A 7,976-nucleotide genomic window follows, 5' to 3' on the forward strand; every position below is an offset into this window, starting at 1 on the left:
TATTTCTGTGAGCAGATGACTAGATATAAAAAGCATGGGCAACTTTTCCAGCTTCCTCCTGGGATTAATGGCTATGTAAATTCTCAGTCATCCAGATAGTCTTAAGAGCTTGAAAAAGAAAAGTGACTGGAAGATGTTTCATTTCTCAAGTGGCTTCTACAATTCTTAAACCAAGAGGTGGAAAGTTTCATGTTTTTAAACTCTAGTGAAGACTGACCGTCGGGGGGACAATCAGATGTCAACCACCAACAATGGAGGGTTGAGTAAAAAAAGTACTTGCCCCTTTGGTGAATCATGAACACACTGTCAGCTGAGGGACTGACAAGGTGAATCAGATTAAAAGCTTTCAAAAAGCAACACAACAAAAAAAATTCTTGATGATCCCAAAGACTTTTGGGGAAATATTCTGTGGCCTGATGAGACAAAAATTGAACTTTATGGAAGGTTTGAGTCCCGTTACATCTCACATAGAACTAACACAGTACTTCATAAAAAGAACATCACACCATGGTGGTGGCAGTGTGACGGCCTGGGGCTGCTTTGCTGCTTTAGGATGACTTGCTGTAACTGATGGAACCATGAATTCTGCTTTCTACAAGAGCCTGATATCCACTTACGAGGATATTATGCTGCCACTGGATTTCATTTTTCTCAGAAACAGAAATCAGGTTTAAAAGAAAAATCATGTAATTCTTTGTTTTTACATTCATCAGGTCCCAATCAGCCCAAATAGCAAAGAGAAATGAAAAATGCATGCCGTGAAAGAGTTCTTAGGAGGTTAAAGCAATTCTACAAAGAAGAATGTCCCAAAATTCAGAGATGTGAAAGACTCATCGCCAGTTATCACAAATACTTGATTGCAGTTCTTGGTGCGAAGCCTTGCAGCTCCACTGCTGCAATAAATGGTTAAAGTTTGATACATGAAAAGGCAGAATTAACCCAGAGTTTCAGCTTGACGTGTGGGGAGGACAGCTGGGTGTCTCCAGCTTCTGCAGCTTCTTACACAGCTACACGAGCCTAAAATAGAAACACATTAAAAGCCTTCAACGCTCACCCACTGCCTCCAGTAACGAGTGCAGCTACAGACTAGGTGCCTTCTTGATTAATGTTTGTTTAATATTTTAGACTTAAAGTGTTCATTAAGTGCTGAAAATTATCTAGCAGCCAGCTTGAGCTGATTGTTTTTAGCTGCAGCAATTAGTTAGGTAACTATTATGTTGCTTGAATAACCACTTCGTTTTTCCCCCAAACAAAACTGGCAAACATGTGCTTGTTACAGATTCTCTAAGGTGAGAACTTGCTGCTTTACTTTATCATATTCTGACAATATGAATATTTTAAACACATCCTTTAAAGATAACACCTTTGTTGTAGGCAATATATGTGTTATGAAGTAAGTTATGGAATAAAAATAGATGTAGCAGCTATGTTTGCCTTGCAATTGTCAAATTGTTAGTACACAAGTACACCCTGGGAAGCCCTCTTTTCTGATTCATCATCATCATCATCACCTTTATTTATAAAGCATTTTAAAACAACCACAGCTGACACAAAGTGCTGTACATTGGAACTGTAAAATAAAATTACATGAGATATAAATAAAAACCAAATAAAAGAAGAGTGAAATCATTAATTAACTACTTCATTAAAAGAGAAACTAAGTCTCACTGAGGTCATTCTAATAATGACCAAAATCTACAAAAATAACTACATGTTTTGTTTTTTCAGTGAGACTTGAGAATAGTGATGGGGCCATAAACACATCAGAAAGCCATCTGCTGAGCTCATAGAGAACCAGTTTCTCCATAGACTTCTATTAAACCAGAGGAGTCGCCCCCTGCTGGCCATTAAAAAGAACACACATCGACATTAGGTTCATTTTTATGACCTGGAAGCTACATCCATCTTTTCTACAGTCTATGGTTTCACCTATGTGTATGAGGTTTGTCAGCTTCATGTAACATGCCAAGATGTACAAAAAAAAAAAAAAAAGCTTCTTGGAGCCATACCCTAAACCCAACAGGAAGTCCGCCATTTTAACATCAGTATGAAATGTTTGACACAGCTAGCCATTTCCAGGTTTTATGCAGTGGTGTACTCCACCAAGACAATTAGTCAAATCGGCTTCACCCTTGGTTAGTTCAATCTAAAGATGTTTGCAGTGCTAATTTATAAAGCATTTGGATTTTCGTGCAACATCTTGGCGAATTTCGATGTTTCGCCACAGAACAAGAAGCAGCTAAACTCACAAATTGTTCAATCTTCCCCAAACTTTGTGGTGTTTGAAGCTTGTGGCAGAAAACATCTATAACCTAATATTAAGTCACGGTCATTGTACAAAAAGCCAGCCAGTTCGCAGAACTCACGAACGGAGCCACGTCTCTGAGTAAGATATCATTTGTTGATACTCCCTTATTTGGTTGAATGATCCACTATCCAGTATTGTTTGTATTGTTGTATTACACATTTAATACACTCTGTTCACATAATTATGGAAGACTTTTATGTTCTTTCCACCAGAAACCACACCATCACTCACCACACGGCATATAGCATTTTACAGCCTGTTAAATCCCCTCACTCACATTATGGATGTGTGCTTCGGATTCTTGTTAAATAAATGAGTGAACAACAGATACCTGAGTGGCAGTGGATTTTGTGGATACGCCATCTGTTCTTATCGGACAACCCTGTTGAGATTGCAGATTCATAGAGTCAGCACCTTATCATCTACATCATTCATAGTCAGGAGGTCAAGTCCATCCCTCTTAAAGTGACCTCCTCCATTACAGTCATAGCACACAGTGTGCCACAGTCATAGCAGCAACAGGAAGTCTAAATTACTGTGTGATTAAAAAAAAATGTTTAAAAATCATACAATGTAAGTGATATTTGTAAGGTTCGTTCTGAAGGTTCGTTCTGAAAAATATTGACTTCAGAGATCAATCAGTTGTTTGTGTCACACTTCTCTGCAACCCATGCTTTGCACTGCAGTACTGACGTGTAGCCTGGATTTAATTTCCAATTGTCTACACCTGACCAGGTGTGTATAAATTATAAAACTTTCCCCTCAGAACTTGGATGTCAAAGCTCAGAGTGACAACACAGCCACGTTTCCATTGGCAGTCGCCAGAAAAACAGGCTTTGTTTTGCTCTCTAGCGAGGTAGGGCCACTCAATGATCAACAGCAATACCTGAGCCCTGTACTAAAAAACTGAACTTCATCTTATCCAGGTATCTTTAAGGTTGGCTCTGAGTTTACTGTACTCCTAAGGTCTTTCACTTCCAACCAAAGATTTATTGAACCTCTGCAGGGAGAACAGTTTTTCAGTGTCTTTGTGTTTCTCTGATGGGGATCAGTAATAAATATAGATTCTTAAATGCAACTTTATTCCTTTTTTGTGTTGGCAGAAAATAATTTTGCACAGTTTTATGGGTACATGTCTTAAGTTCTTTATTAATTTTTATTTGGCAACTATTTGATAATGTCTCTAGAGTAGGTGATGCTCATAGGTATAATTTTCTGTGGAATAAAAGTCATATGCTCTGCAAAACGCCCCTTTTAGATTGGTCAGATGCTGGAAACACCGCGTATTTCATGTGAATAATCAGCATAAATGCTGTGTTAACTTAGCAAGTTTATAACTAGCTTTGTGTGACCATTTATCCTGATTGCAAGCATTTGGGTAAGTGAAACCAGATACGTGAAAGATACACTACGCTGAACCCTTTATAGTATATAGCAGTGGCGGCTCCTGAAAAAAATCTCAGGGGGGGCAATTTTTATGATATCGACTAAAATGACCCATTTAATGAGTACATCAAACAACACAATTTTAATTTGTTGCTAGGTGATTAACTCATACAGTGATACCTCATGCCCACTAGATGGCAACACACAACAGAAAGCTTTCCTCTAGCTACATAAGTTACAGGTAGAAAGCGAAAGAAATTAGCATCCAGTAGCCTTTAAGCAAAAATGAATGTGTCCACTTACTCATTACTTAGGCTACATCAATCCAATGTTGTGTGGTGTAATCAAGCAACAATATAAAGCCGGCTGCATCATATAAATCAATATGCACAGCCTGTCAGCCACGACTTGCGCTGGAACCAACTCCGACAAAAAGTCCTGTTGTATGCTTTTGACTTCTCCTTCGTTGCCTGGGTTAGTTGAATTTCGGGCTTGTCAGGTCCCAACTCTTTAACTTGCAGTTTTTCTGCCATTGTCCTTCTGGCAAAAGGGTAGGTTAGAAGCGATCTAACCGAATTTGGGGGAGGCTGTGCCTCAACCGTTAACAATACCGCTGCCATCGTCTCTCTCTGACCTTATAGCTCACTTAGGCTACTGACTGAGGTAAAATTCTAGAACAGCAAATCTTCGCGCGTTTTCTGCAGGGGCGCAATTTTAAGCGCCCCCAAACCATTTAATTCAGCGACGCTGATAGGTCAAATATTTATTATTTTCCCCTGGCAACCATTTAATGATAGGCTATTTCGCTGCATATAGTATTTGTTTTTTGGGGGGAGGGGCTTATATCTACAAAAATGTTCATGGGCACAGTCTGGTCTGTATACAGCTTAGTTAGCAAAACACAAATACTCAAAAACGGTAGTTCAGATTACAGGTTCTACGGTTTACAACACTCTGCTGCCATCTTGAATCACAAAGTCTGACTTTACGGAGGTCGTCACAGCTGAAAACTCCAAGTGAGACCTTTGGATTTACTGCTTCCCACTGCAGGCATAGGCATGCCTGCGGTTGGATTGGGAGAGACAAGACTTCTTTCTCTCTTGACTGCAGTTGTGAACTTTATCTGTTAAATTTAACTTGGATTATTTAGTGCTACTTTCAGCTTCTTCTGTAGGTATTTCTTCATATCTAATTTGACAGATTTTTGACAGATTTTTATGCTGGACGCCCTTCCTGATCCAACTCTAAGGGATTTATGTATCCTCCTGTTTTCAAATCAATGGACCTCTACACTATGGAACCACAATTGATAAAACCCACTGTCCTAAAAAAAATGACAGAAAATTAATCACTCTATATAACAAATTGATCACCTAAATCATTTTTAAAGCTGAATTTCAACCTTTCTCTGCTTCCAGCCTCTCAAACACAATGATACTTGGGTTTCTCTTAATGCCGTGATTGTACACCAAAGATCTGGACTAAAAATAGTATTCAGGAGGATTTCCAGGATAGTGTGATGCAGTTTTTCCAGTATCTCCCAACATTTTACGGACTAGATGATTACTCTTCTAATTGCAAACGTAATTCTGGGATGATGTTAAACCTTTAAATAACTGTTATTGGCAAAGGTCTACGTTAAACACATGAGAGGTACCAAAACATGCTGCTAGTTAGCTTTTATATATTTATATATATATATATCAATCAATGAATCCACTCACGTTTCAGTACCAAAGAATCTGAATGCCAATTTTAGCTCCAATTTCCCAAATTTAACCCCAGCTTATGAGTGAAACTAGCGACTGCTTTAACTATGATGTTTATTTTCTAAAATTAATCATCCTAGTCCTAAAATTCTAAATCATGAGGTTAAACCAGGCTTAAAACCAATCCGGAGTTTGTTTCAGATCACTTCAGGGACCTCTGGGAATGCTCAAACTCAGACAGACATGCTCTCAGCCCTCTCTAAAAATACTCCATCCATCCATTATCCATCCATCCATCTGCTATAATGAGAAGCAACTGACTCCAACCAAAGATCGACCCCGATGCGGCCATCCGGGTCAGACATCACCGGAGCTCAGCATCCATCACAGGAAGCCAGCTGGCCTCAGTTAAATCCCAAAGAGTCTTCATTTTAGTGCGTAAAAACACGTCCTCTCCAGCTAAAAGCATCAGTTAAAATAAAGATGCGCTCCTTCCTGTTGTTTTACAGCAAGTGTTTGAGACAAATAAAGCGCGCCGTGCGCGTTAATCTGCCACTCACCATCATCCCCGACAGGTTGACGCGCCTCGTCCGCGTTCGCATCACGGCCAAAGGAGCCTCCCGAGCCCGAAACACCGACCATTTCCACCGTTTTGACCCCGGACGGCGTGCTCAGTGTTCCCCGGCAGCCTGCAGGGCGGTGGATCCCCGGCCGCTCGGACTAGTCATCCATCGGGGAGAAAGTCTTACAGCAAACGATTAGTAAAATAACCGTTACATGCCGGATATAAAGCAGAGCTGTGTGTGAGCAAACAAAAAGAGCTGCTGGATGATCCGGGTTGTGGGCTGGTTGGATGGCCGGCTGGATGGATAGTTGGAGGATACTGAGCCGCTCGCATTAAGCGGGTAGAGGATGGCCTCTGCAAAAAATAAAAAATAAAAAATAAATGACGAGGGCTCACTTGTCAAAGCCTGCACGGCTTTACTGATTATGAAGGAGGGACATTTAAATTCTAGCAGCGGCTCCTAGAGGCTGAGCTCTTAAATGCAACCACAGGATGAAGCTTCCTTTTATACTGTTTATTTAATATTAATTCAGTATTGCTCTGATATCGAAGGCTACAGGCACTACCTGCTGTAAAGGCCTTGGAGCACACTCCCCGAGTATTTCAAATGGAATTACAAGTCATGGGGTCCCCTAAATAGAGGGATCTTCTAAATACCAGTTAAACAGAACCAGAAGGAACTTTTAGCATTTGACAACAAGAGTGAAGAAGTCACAGAAGTACAGCAGCAGCGTTTAAAGGCCGAGAGGTCATATTTACACCTGTCACTAATTATAGGAGTATTTTACTGACTGATTTCTGCCTCCAGCCTTATGTACCTGCTGAGATTTCTCCTCCCACATTTAATCAGAAATAAACCCCAACGACCTTCAGTAACACTTGGTCTGTCATCGGTTGGCCAGAACATTGACCACTTGATCATAACCCCCCCCCCCATTTGTGTCTGTGTGTGTCTTTGTAGCTTTATCTAAACTACACAGAAAAATCTCGCCCACATGTCATAAAACTCAGATCATCTCAAACTGGAATGTTCCCATCACATTTTTCAAGGAAAAAGGTGGTCCAACCTGGTACTAGCAAGGTGTACCTAATAAAGGGGCCAAAGAGTGTAGGTAATTGTTCAATATGTTATGAAAGTTTCTCTCTTATTGTATGTCAGATTCAGTTACTTGTGATATTTGATTGTGCGTACTGTCACTCGTAAAAAAAAAAAAAAAAAAAAAAGATAAAATTGCTCTGGAAAAACTCATCTCAAATCTCACTTATCTGTCCTTAGAAAAGAGACTTTGTCCTCCTGTCTCCTTAAATAAAAATCAGACTTGTGTGTAATCTCTTTAATATCACATCAGTGCATCGTTCAAACTGGGAAACCTCACAGGACTCACGCGACACTGTGTAGATGTCCCTGATTTTCCTCGTGCATGTACAGTCATGCCTTCTCTTTGCATTCTTTAACAATGGCTTAAAGAGCCAAAACTGATGTTTGGATAGAGACATCTTGTTTTTGTTTTGAGTTTATAAACACACTCTCAAATACCAGCGGCATAAACAAAAACATACCTGAATTTAAAAAACAAACAAACACACACAACACAGTGGAGCACTATTACTCATGGCCGGACCTCAGCATTACTGAAGCAGTGTGGGATCATGTGGACAGAGAACAGAACAAAAGGCAGAAACATCCAAAGAAGAGCTTTAAATGTCCTTCAAGAAGCCTGGAGAACTATTCCTGAAGACGACTAAAAGACATGACAAGAAAGCTGCCTAAGAGAGTTCAGACTGTGCTGAAGAATAAAGGTGGTCACAACAAATATTGACTTTCAAGCTTGTTAGAATTGTGCAAAACACTGTTTTTTACCTTATGCATCTTATTTTCATGCATGCTTCATGTTTCAGTAGCTGCACCTATTTCTCATTTTAATAGGAAGATATAAAGAACTGAGGGGTGACTTAAGACTTTTGCACAATACTGTACACTTACCTACATCTGTTAAGCTACCTGTTA

The 7,976-nt window shown here is 39.9% G+C and overlaps 1 protein-coding gene across 1 annotated transcript in view; it reads right to left on the bottom strand.

The window, feature by feature from the left end:
- tmem198b (transmembrane protein 198b) overlaps positions 1-7,693 on the bottom strand; it is a 40,776-nt gene extending 33,083 nt beyond the window's left edge. Inside the window, exon 1 of the mRNA XM_040051362.1 lies at positions 5,964-7,693. The gene's annotated coding sequence lies outside the window, so the exon portion shown is untranslated. The remainder of the gene's footprint in view (positions 1-5,963) is intronic.
- Positions 7,694-7,976: the final 283 nt, after the last annotated feature.

Source organism: Simochromis diagramma, unplaced genomic scaffold, assembly GCF_900408965.1.
Source record: "Simochromis diagramma unplaced genomic scaffold, fSimDia1.1 OVJJ01000107.1, whole genome shotgun sequence".
NCBI classification, from domain to species: Eukaryota; Metazoa; Chordata; class Actinopteri; order Cichliformes; family Cichlidae; genus Simochromis; species Simochromis diagramma.